Genomic DNA, 11,076 nt, shown 5'->3' with positions numbered 1-11,076 from the left:
GCAACAATGACTTCAGTAATAAGAGGATTTGCAAAAGGCTTTCTACACAATCCAAATAATCCCAAGGAAACAATTAGCAAGGTAGAAGCAGAACACAGGGCTGTCAAGATGGTGCTAGCGCACTGATAGGGAATTTTCCAACTGTGAACACACACCGCCAGGGCAAAGTCCTACTTTAAACCGATGGTGCAGTGCTGATCCGGAAGGAGGGCAGGTGCATAAAAGTATGTCCAGGACTAGGACAGCCCACTACCTAAGACTCTTCCTATACCACCGAATTAACAGGACGGGTTAGCTGAGTGCGCGTACTATGCACACCCTTCCCCCATCATGTCAACTCAAGCAGAAGGAAGGCAGTTTGTGACTTAGAATACTGACTGTCTAAAATGGGCTATGTCAATTGTGGAATGGTATTTTTAAGTTATCTCACTTAATGGATATGTCTATATAAAACCCTTACTAAACAACAGAACTACTCCATTTAAAGTGAATTTAAAAGTAAATCTCACCAACCTGAAACTTTTCAGGCACTACAATGTATCATATCCTAAACACAGACAATTCAGGAGAAGAGTCATAAAAACTCCATGAAGTAGCCATTATTACCCCCCCCCCCCCCGCAGGATTAGTTTACTTATTTTGCTCTAGCGTGTGTGCACTCACCAGAGAGGGGTGGGGTCGCCCTCAGGTGCACACACCACAACCTTCTCCTACACTCACCTCTGAGAATTCGCGTTTACCCAGTGTATTTGCCAGGACACCGCCAGAAACTCAGCTGCACAGGTGGCTATGTGGGATCCAGCCACTTTAGCCACCATGCCACCTGGCTAGCCCATTTACCTCCCCCCCTTTTTTTTTTTAAAGAAACTGAAGTACAAAGAATTTCTTCACTTAATGTCACGCTAATACTCTGGAGTGAGGCTTTCGCCCCAATTTGCTGACCCCCGGATCTGAGCTCGTGGCTACTATGCAGTAGGAGGGCTGCACACTCGGGGACCGGAGCATCACAGCGGGCCAGAACAGCCAGTGCCTGCACACCCAGGGTCGCGTACCATAGACCCTGTCGAGGGGGCCTGGCTCTCCCTCCCGAGTGTGCACACACTCTCATGAATGAAAAGTCAGGTGTGTTTGGGTATACAGAAGACTACACTTGATTTGGAGTGAATTCTCAAGGCTGTCATCCAATCAATAACTGCTTTATTCAGAACCAGTCTTCAAGCATGCCAAATGTTAGATTAGAAGACAAATATCCACCTTTTCCCAACATTAAGAATGAAATCAGACACAACGTGAATACGAGAAAATGAAAGATAAGATTTTCTTGCAAATCAATAACTTATAAAACCAAAAACCTTTCTTCACTTTTAGCTCAGCACTCTGTATTTCTAGTTTTTTCCCATCTTACAGAATCACAAAGTGCTTAGAAGAGAGTCTGGGGAGGAGCTGCACACACCCATGCAGGTGGCCGTGAGACCTGTGAGTCACACAGGTCTCATCGGTAAAATGACAGCTGCTGTGGGACCAGGACAGTGTGCTCGTCAGACAGGGCCTGACCTGGAGGAGGCAGCTGTACCCCATCCTGTCACTGAGTAAATGAGACAGTTTTGGAAAGCATCATTTTTTAAAAAAGAATTATTTAACTCGATATCTATCTATCTATCTATCTATCTATCTATCTATCTACCTACCTACCTACCTACCTACCTACCTACCTATCTTTTAATCTGACCAGAGAAGGACAAAGTGAGAGTGAGAGAGACAGAGAGTAAGTGAGAAGGGAGCTGCCAGGTCGGGGACTCAAACCGCAGTCGGCCTTGTGGGAGTCCAGAGCCCTTAAACACCACACCACCTGCCAGCCCCAATTGTTTTTTTGTTTTTTTTTTTAAGAAATTTTTGCTATAGGGCACATGTGCTCCCCAGAGAGACAAAGAGAGAGTGAAAGCGAGAAATAGGGGGATGGCCACACCACAATCCCTTCTTCATTTTCCTCTCAGGATTTTAGGCACGCATACACACACACATGCACACATGCCTGGCGTGAGATTCAAGCTATGGGGTCCGGGACTTGAACCGAGGTTGACCACATGGGAGCCCAGCGTCTTAACCATTGCGCCACCAGCTGGCTCCTGAAAGCATCAATTTTTTCATTGCCACAGGGCACATGCCCTGACCAGAGACACAGAGAAAGGATGGTCATGCGGCAATCCTTTCACGTCCATTCCTCCCTGCTGTTAGAATCTGGGGCATGCGCACACACGCCCAGTGTCTTTTTCAAACTGTGGGGACTGGATTGGAATTGCAGTCAGCCACGCGGGATCCTGCTCCCTTATTAACTACTAGGCTATAGCATCAGCCCTTGAGAGTATCAGTTTTATCAACCAATAATTCACAGTGCTTTGTATTAAAATAGTACGTAATTGAACAGAACACAAACGTCAAGGGAGTTTCAGGGCACAACGTGTTGGACTGGGAAGCTGAGACTCAATGGCGAACGTGACTAGTGGGTGTTATTAAGTGTTCCTTTCTCTCCTCACCTGCCTTCTCAAGGTAAATGCACTGTCTGCACTTCCAGAACACTTGTGCAGCTTCCCCCTGCCTTTTATACCTTAGACAGTAAGACCTTTAAGCATCTCTGTGCCAGTTTGGTCTCCCACATTTCATCCCTGCACTTGGAACCACAGCCAGACAGTCCCCACCCACTCCAGAGTGTCTGCGGGTCAGTCCTCCCTCCCCTCCCCAGCTCCTAGGCAGTGTGACCCTCCTCTCAGGGGAGAGAGCCCCACGGGCCTCCCCAAGCAGAGGCTGGCGGGCACACCCACACAGGCCAGCCCCAGGGGCAGCTCTTGCCCTCCACTGCCAAGTTCCGCTGGCAGCTGACTTTGTTACAGGGGAAAGGACAAGAAAACTCCTCCTCCCATTCTCCACCTAGGGAACTCTGAGTCCCAGAGGGCAGGTACAAATGCTAGAAGGTTGTCCAGGCCTCTGAGGAGTTACTCACCTGCTCACCTGCATGTCCCTACCATGGCACATTTAAGTCCCGAAGAAATGAACAGCCACCATTCACCACAAAGTCTTATATGTTCACTTCATTTGAAATATCAGCAAAGAATCACTTAATTTAAAAAAGAACTTAAAAAAAGTCATGATGAATTTTTTCATGTTTTTCTATGGAAAAGCACGTCATGACTTTTCCAACAACTCAATATGTCTGAGAACTCTGTGGGAGATTGTCAGTCGCTTACACTTCAGCATGAATGAATTCAATCCAATTGTTTTCCATAACACCTAGTTTAGGAGTATATTAGCGAGGTAATGGCTGTTTCTATTAAAGAAGAGGCCAATAAATACTCCAGTAAAGTTTTTGTTTAGATAATCTGGGCTCAGGTGAGAAGTTGGGAGCACGTGGTTCACAGAAGGTAGGAATAATTAGAAATCGTAACAAATGTTAAGTATATACAGGAGCTAAAAGAACCAAGTTCAAATTCACATATTTAAAATTTATGCCTAGAAGTCAGCCCATTGTGTAAACAGGGGGAAAGAACGCTCCTCCGGTACCTAGAATTAATGGCTAACACTATTAAATCAAATTAATTTTATACTTGTGATAACTCAGTTACAAACTGCTATCTTAATGTTTTTTTTTCAATCTGCCAGAGGTGCATGTCATCCCTAGACAGAGCGAGAGAGAGCCGTGGGAATGGCGGCGCTGCAGTCGGCCTCCTCCATTTCTCTCTACTGTCGGATCTTGGGCACATGCCCACGTGCGCCTGGCATGTTTCTCAAGCCGCCGGAGCCAGGACACACCACACAGTTGTCCATGTGGGATCCACCGACCTGAACACCATGCCGTGGCCTGTCCCCAAACTAGTGTTTCAGAACATAGCTTGTGTGCGCAAATCGAAGTCCCTCGCGCCCTCCTTCCTAAAATCACGACCCTCACCTGGTCCCGCCATCTGTGCACACCACTGTGCTGAGGGTACTAGTCCAAGCAGGATGCCTGACGGGGCCAGACAGGACTCCCTACTTTCCGGCTCACGGGGAGCTTTTGCATGCAAAACCCCACTGGTTCCACACCCTCCCCCGAGGCAACCTCAATGCTACCCCAATATCTCTCTTTTTTTTTTTTTTTTAATAATTTTTGCCTTAGGGGCATGTGCACTTCAGAGAGACAGACAAGAGACAATGAGAGGGAAAGTGAGAAATCATCCCCTCCCCCACCTCAGAGGATGGCCACACCACAATCCCTTCCCCTCCGTTCTCCTCCCAGGATCACGGGCATGTATGCATGATTTTTAAACCACCGGGTGGGTCTGGGTCTCGAACTGCAGTCAGCCATGTGGGAGTCCAGCAACAGAACCACCATGTCCCCAATGTCCTTTAATCTTCATTTCTTTTCAAAACCTACAACTTTAGTATCCTAACTGTTTATAGAAAACACCTGACACCACTTCAGCAAATGCTCGGTAATAACAATACTTAGTATTTCAAGAATTATAAATTGTTACTTATAAAAAACTCATTCAAAAATATTCTAGGATTTGAAAAATTTCAACTGAAAACTAAATGATGGATATTAGCATTACCAAATAACAAGAGATCTGAAGGGTGATCTTATTTCATAAAAACTCTGGGACCACCAGTTAGCGTAATGGCTATGTCGCTGGACTCCCACGTAGTCAACCGCGGTTCATGTCCCGGACCCGGTGGCTTAAAACTCACGCCGGGCGCGTGTGCGTGCATGCCCAAGATCCCGAGAGAAGGGATTGCCATGTGGCCATCCCCCCTGGGGGGTGATTTCTTGCTTTCTGTCTCTGTCTCTCTCTCTGTCTGGCAAGCACACACGCCCTATGGCAAAAACCTCTCCAAAAAAAAAAAAAAGGCAAAAACTGGTATTCCATAAAGACTGAGATTGATGGTTGATTTATGAAAAAGGTAAACTTAAATACCATAAATATATTTTATATAGATACACACACATATATATACACACATATACATACATATACATATATATGCATAAATACTCTATTTTAATCCAAAGCACATAAATATATACTCATCTGCAAATGTTTTGATGCTAGACCAAAGTTTGAGTTTGAATTCAAATTCAAAAGTTTTTCAAGTTTTTATTTATTTATTTTAATTTGACCAAAGAGGGTCAGAGTGTGAGAGAGAGAGAAAGTGAGAAAGCAATCCACCAGGTCCGAGACTGGAAATGTGGTCAGCCATGCGGGAGGGAGTCCAGCGTCCTTAACCACCACGCTACCTGCCAGCCTCAAGATTTCATTTATACTTACATTTTACATCGTATACATGTGCATGTATGCATATGTGTATACATATGAAATAAATATGAAAAACTCGAGAAGTTCCACAACGCTCCTTCCTGTGTGTAATGTGTTCTGATGTGTTCTATACATAAGTTTTTAAAATTGCTGGTTTCAGACAACTAAATTGACTTAATGACTTAACAACACTACTTTAAAACTGAGAGAATTCCAAAGACCTGTGAAACAATCTGAGTATTTGAATGCAGTGTCCTTTTATTCAAAGAGAGATTTTAGCTACAGGGTGTGTGCTCTCACCAGAGAGAGACAGAGAGAGGGAAAGTTATAAAGCACCACCCTTCCCAGGGGAATGGCTACACCAGGATCCCTTCTCTCAGATTTCGGGCACGCACACACGACCACCTGCTGTAAAATATGATGGACCCCGGACTCACACAATGCAGTGACCACGTGGGATCCAGCTGCCTTCACCACCATGCCACTGGCTGGCCCTATTTCTTCCCATTGTAAAAGAGTAATGTAGTTTGGTATTTTTATAGCTCTCTAGCTCATGTCTTAATTCTATGTTTTTTTGTTTTGTTTTAGTAACTGCCCTTTTATCATATCTTTTTAAATCATTCAACTTAAGTATTCTCCTTTTTTTTTTTTGGAGAGAGTTTTTTGCTATACAGTGCATGTGCTCACTGGAGAGACAGAAAGCAAGAAATCACCCCGCAGTGGGAGGGCCACACTACAATCCCTTCTCCATTCACCTCTCAGTATTTTGGTCACACATGCATGTGCCCAGCAAGTGTTTAAAGCCGGGGGATCTGGGACACTAACTACAGTTGACTACATGGGAGTCCAGCAATGTAACCATTATGCCATCTGCTGGTCCCTCAACTTGAATTTTCGTGGAAATATCTCTCTTTTCCTGTTCTTCTCCTATGATTATGTAATTATTTAAACTGCATAACTGAAATAAATAATACAACTACATGAACAGGCTTGGAAGCACGAACAAGTAGATGATATCTGGTAACTGCACCACTCAACGAGCAGGAGCAAGATGGGCGGGCAGACACTGGCGAGCAGTCGGCCCGCTGCAGGGCCTCAGATGGCCTCTTCCAAGCAGAAGTGGCAGGGCTTGCTGACAAAGCTACCCCGTGAGAAAGGTGTTACTAAAAAATGGCTCATTCTTCTGGTCTCTTCTTTTTCATTTGGAGAGGTTTTTGCTATAGGTTGCGTGCGCTTGCCAGAAAGACAGAGAGACAGAGACAGAAAGCGAGAAATCACCCCCTGGGGTGATTCACGTCACAATCCCTTCTCCTCCATTCTCCTCTTGGGATCTTGAGTGTGCACGCACAGGCGCCCAGCGTGAGTTTAAGCCACGGGGTCTGGGACTCGAACCACGGTTGACTATGTGGGAGTCCAGCAACATAGCCATTATGCCAACCGCTGGTCCCCTTCTGGTCTCTTCTTTAACCTGTGCTATCTTACGGGTTACCGCCATTCACAAAGGTCATCTGTTTATCACTTTGGCATCCTTTAAAAATAAACATGTCATAAAAGCCAATCCTGAATCTCTTACCCGTGAAGTTCAGACCTTGGGTAGATCTACTAAGGTTTGACCACTACGCTAAACTTGTCTGCAGCTGAGCTGTGTCACCTGTCTCCTTACCTCTGTAACTAAGTTTCAACCAGGGCCTCTGGGAGCTAGGGTACGAAGCTGGGCCTCAGAAAACTTACAATCAGACTGACTATAAATAGAGAGGTATCAACAAGCACGCAAGTATGTGACTACAAATTGTGAAAGTCCCGTGGAGCAAAAGACCAGGAGACCCCACTTCAGCACAGGCCTCTTCCGTCTTCACGTCCTTGGCTAAAGTTTCGGTCCCCTTACAGGAACAACTGGGCCATGACCCCTTTCCCAGTTCCATCCGTGAGTCACGGGAAACAGGACTGGTCTTATTTAAACTCTTAAGCTGCTCTGATTATCCTCCTCCGTCCCTTGAGCTACTCTGTTTCCCTGCTGGTACTGGCTGTGTGTCTTCTCTCTTACATTCAGGCTTCCTGAATTTGTGTGATAATAACACCTGTCTCACAGTTCTACGGGAGATACAAAATTTAAAGATATATTCCTCGGCTCAATTTGAATGTTCTGAAAAACGAGTCAGATGTTTTTCATGTCTTAGTAATAGTATAGCAAGTCATTCCATAAACATGTATTAACTCTCTATGTATCTAAAATACCCATTTTCCTTATATCAGCTTATAAAACGTCAAAAGTATGATCTCAGATCTCTTCATTCATTAGCTGTCAAGTAAATATTTCCTTCTCTAAAATCTTACAGCACTTATGATAGCCCTCTTTTGTTTTTGAATTTTTATTCTGAAATAATTAGCAATTCAAAGGAATTTACAAAAGATGAGTCGCACGTACTTTTATAGAGGTTTTCTTCTACTTTGCTAAGACGTCATGTTGTTTCAAGTGTGTTTATAATTACCCACTGAAGCATTTTTATGATAGCTGACTTAAAACCCTTGTCAGATAATTCTGTCGTCTCTGTTCTTAGTGGAGGTGTCTGTTGATTGGCTTTCCTCATACTGGTTAGTTTTTTGGCTCTTGATGAGACAAGTGATTACTGATTACAACTGAGATCCTTTGCATACTACCTTATTAGAGTCTCTATCTTATTTAAACCTTTTTTTTTTTTTGAGAGTTTTTTTCGCTATAGGGCGGGTGCGCTCGCCAGATAGAGAGAGACGTAGAGACAGAAAGCGAGAAATCATCCCCCAGGGGGGATGGTCACACCGCAATCCCTTCTCCTCCATTCTCCTCTCGGGATCTTGGGCACGCACGCACACGCACCCGGCATGAGTTTTAAGCCACCGGGTCCGGGACGCGAACCGCGGTCGACTACGTGGGAGTCCAGCGACATAGCCATTACGCTAACTGCTGGTTCCCCTTTAAACCTTCTCTTTAACTAGCCTCTATGGCATTAAGGCCACTCCAGCAGAGAAAAGGGGGTGGGGTGGCCACTGGCTCCTCTCACCCCAGGTCGCCCCGGAAGTTCAGGTCTCCACGCTGTCTGCCATTACGTCTCACTCGAGGGTGGTGTGGGCAGCTCCCTGCTGCTGCTGGCAAAGGTGGGAATTCTGGCTCCCAATAGGCCTCCACTGCCATGCCCTGGCTGGTGGGGTCTGGGTGCCAGGACAAAATGGGGTGAGGGGGGAGAGTGGCCACATTACAACGAGTGATGCTCCAAGTCCCTACTCTCTTCCATACCTCCTCTGACAGCACCCCAGGAAGGAGTTCAGGCTCCCCACACTGTCCCATTAGACAGCAGGGGTTTCGCTGCTACCCAGGAGGACTGAAGGTCTCAGTTTCTGTGGAGCCAGTTTCTCTGGCAGCACGCTGGCAGGAGAGTACAGGCTTAAGCTCCCCGCTGGGCCTGTGCTGGCAGGTCTGGGAATAAAGCCACTTGTTTCCCACAGTGGTTGGCTGCTATAGAGCCGTTATTACATGTAAGTGTTCTATCTTTTTTTAAAAAAATTATTTTATTTAATTTTATCTATTTATTTATTGACCAGAGAGAGAGAGAGAAAGAGAGAAAGCAAGCTGCCAGGTCCTGGACTTGAACCGCAGTAGGCCATGTTCGGTGCCCCAACCACCATGCCACCTGCTGGCCCCCAAAAGTCTTCTGTCTTAATAGACTGTTCATCCTTCTCTATTGGCAAAAGAGGAGTCAACATTTATTGAGGCTGTTTTCCTCTATGCCTGCTGCTGCTTTTCCAGTTCTCTTGAAAAAGTCTGTGGAAATGGAATTCAAGTACAAGTTTACTTTGGTGCAAAAAAAATTTTTGAAACCCATCCATTTTCTTTTTTATTTAAAAAACTATTTTCTTTTTTTTTGAGAGGTTTTTGCTATAGGGCGCGTGTGCTCACCAGACAGAGAGAGACAGAGAGACAGAAAGCGAGAAATCACCCCTCGGGGGGATGGCCACGCCGCAATCCCTTCTCCTCCGTTCTCTTCTCGGGATCTTGGGCATGCATGCACACGTGCCCGGCGTGAGTTTAAGCCACTGGATCTGGGACTCGAACTGTGGTCAGCTACATGGGAGTCCAGCAACATAGCCATTACGCTAACTGCTGGTCCCCACCCCCCCCAAAAAAACTGTTTTATTTAAACTTACTGATTTATTTTAAATTGACCAGAGAGGAACAGAATGAGAGTGAGAGAGAGCGAGAGAGATAGAGAGAAAGTGAGAATGCAAGCCACCAGGTCCGGGCCCCAAACCACAGTTAGCCATGTGGGAGTCCAGCACCCTTAACCTCCACGCCACCTGCTGGCCCCATGCATGTTTTTTTCATAATACACATTTTCCATGAACTCCTTAAAGACCCCGCTGGTATCTTGGGCACAAGTGAAGCAAAAACGGCTACCTGGGGAGTCACCAGTGTTTTCCCACCGGCTCTCAGGTCTCTGGCTGTTCCGCTCTCTCCAGTTCCAGAGTCGTCTGGTACTTGTTTTATATTCAGTGTACGGAGGCTGCGGTTGTGCTTCTTCCTCCAGGGCAGAGGTCCTGTGCCTTTTACAGTACCAGTGTCCTCACCCGGTAGCACAGCTGCTCTTAGGCATGAAATGATCTTGCACTGTGTTTTCAACTGGCTACCAAAATTACACTCATCCCTTAAAGAGACTTGGATAGTCTTTCTTCTGTCTCTGTAAGAAATGAATTATTGGGAACCAGCAGGTGGCATATGGTTACATCGCTGGACTCCCACGTAGTTGACTGCTGTTCAAGTCCCAGACTTGGGACTTCAAACTCATGCCAGGTGGGTATGCCTGTGTGCCCAAAATCCCAGGGAGAGAAAGGAGGAGAAGGGATTGTGGCATGGCCATCCCGACTAGGGAATGATTTCTGGCTCTCTGGTGAATGTATGCACCCTATGGCAAAAATCTCTCTCGTAAAAAAAAAGAAGAAAGGAAGAAATGATTGGGCCAGCTGGTGGCATGATGCTTTAGGGGGCTGGATTACACGTGGCTGGTTGTGTGGTTGGAATTTCAGACCTTGTGACTTAAAAAAACACAGGGGCCACCAGGTGGCATGGTAGTTAAGGGTCATGGACTCCCACAGGGCTGACAGCTTTTGAGTCCTGCACCTGGTGGCTTGCTTTCTCTCTCTCTCTCTCTCTCTCACTCACTAGTCAATTTTTTTTTTAAAGAGTAAGTAAATAAAAGTTAAATAAGATAATTCTTAAAAAACACCCACTGGGCATGTGTGCCTGTGTGGCTCAAAATCCTAAGAGGAAAAGAGAGGATAAGGGATTGTGGTGTGGCCATCCCCCCAGGAGTGCTTCCCCTCTTACTCTGCCTCCCTCCAGCAAGTGTGTGTGCCCTGGAAGGTTGGGGGGGGGGTGTTAGAAAAAAGAAAAGAAAAAAAAGAAAGGGATTATTTGTTCCCCAAAGATATTTTAATTTTTGCCAATCAAAATAGTTGCCTCTGGTGCTGCATTTGGTACAGAGTTGAGGAGTTTCTAGGGAGAAGAGAATTCTTTTTGACTAGTACCTCAGCGCCTTTAATGATTCATACTTATTCAGGTTTTCTATTTCTTCTTCAGTCAATCTGACAATGCACCATTTTCTAAAAATACTATGAATTTCATCTTGTTTGCAGGTTTATTAAAATAAAGTTACTCAGAGACCAGCAGTTGGCGTAATGGCCATGTCGCTGGACTCTCATGCAGTCGACCATGGTTCCCGTCCTGGACCTGGTGGGTTAAAACTCAACCCGGGTCCGCGTG

This window comes from Tupaia chinensis, unplaced genomic scaffold (genome assembly GCF_000334495.1).
Source record: "Tupaia chinensis unplaced genomic scaffold, TupChi_1.0 Scaffold000198_1, whole genome shotgun sequence".
NCBI lineage: Eukaryota > Metazoa > Chordata > Mammalia > Scandentia > Tupaiidae > Tupaia > Tupaia belangeri.
This window is presented reverse-complemented; position numbering follows the sequence as displayed.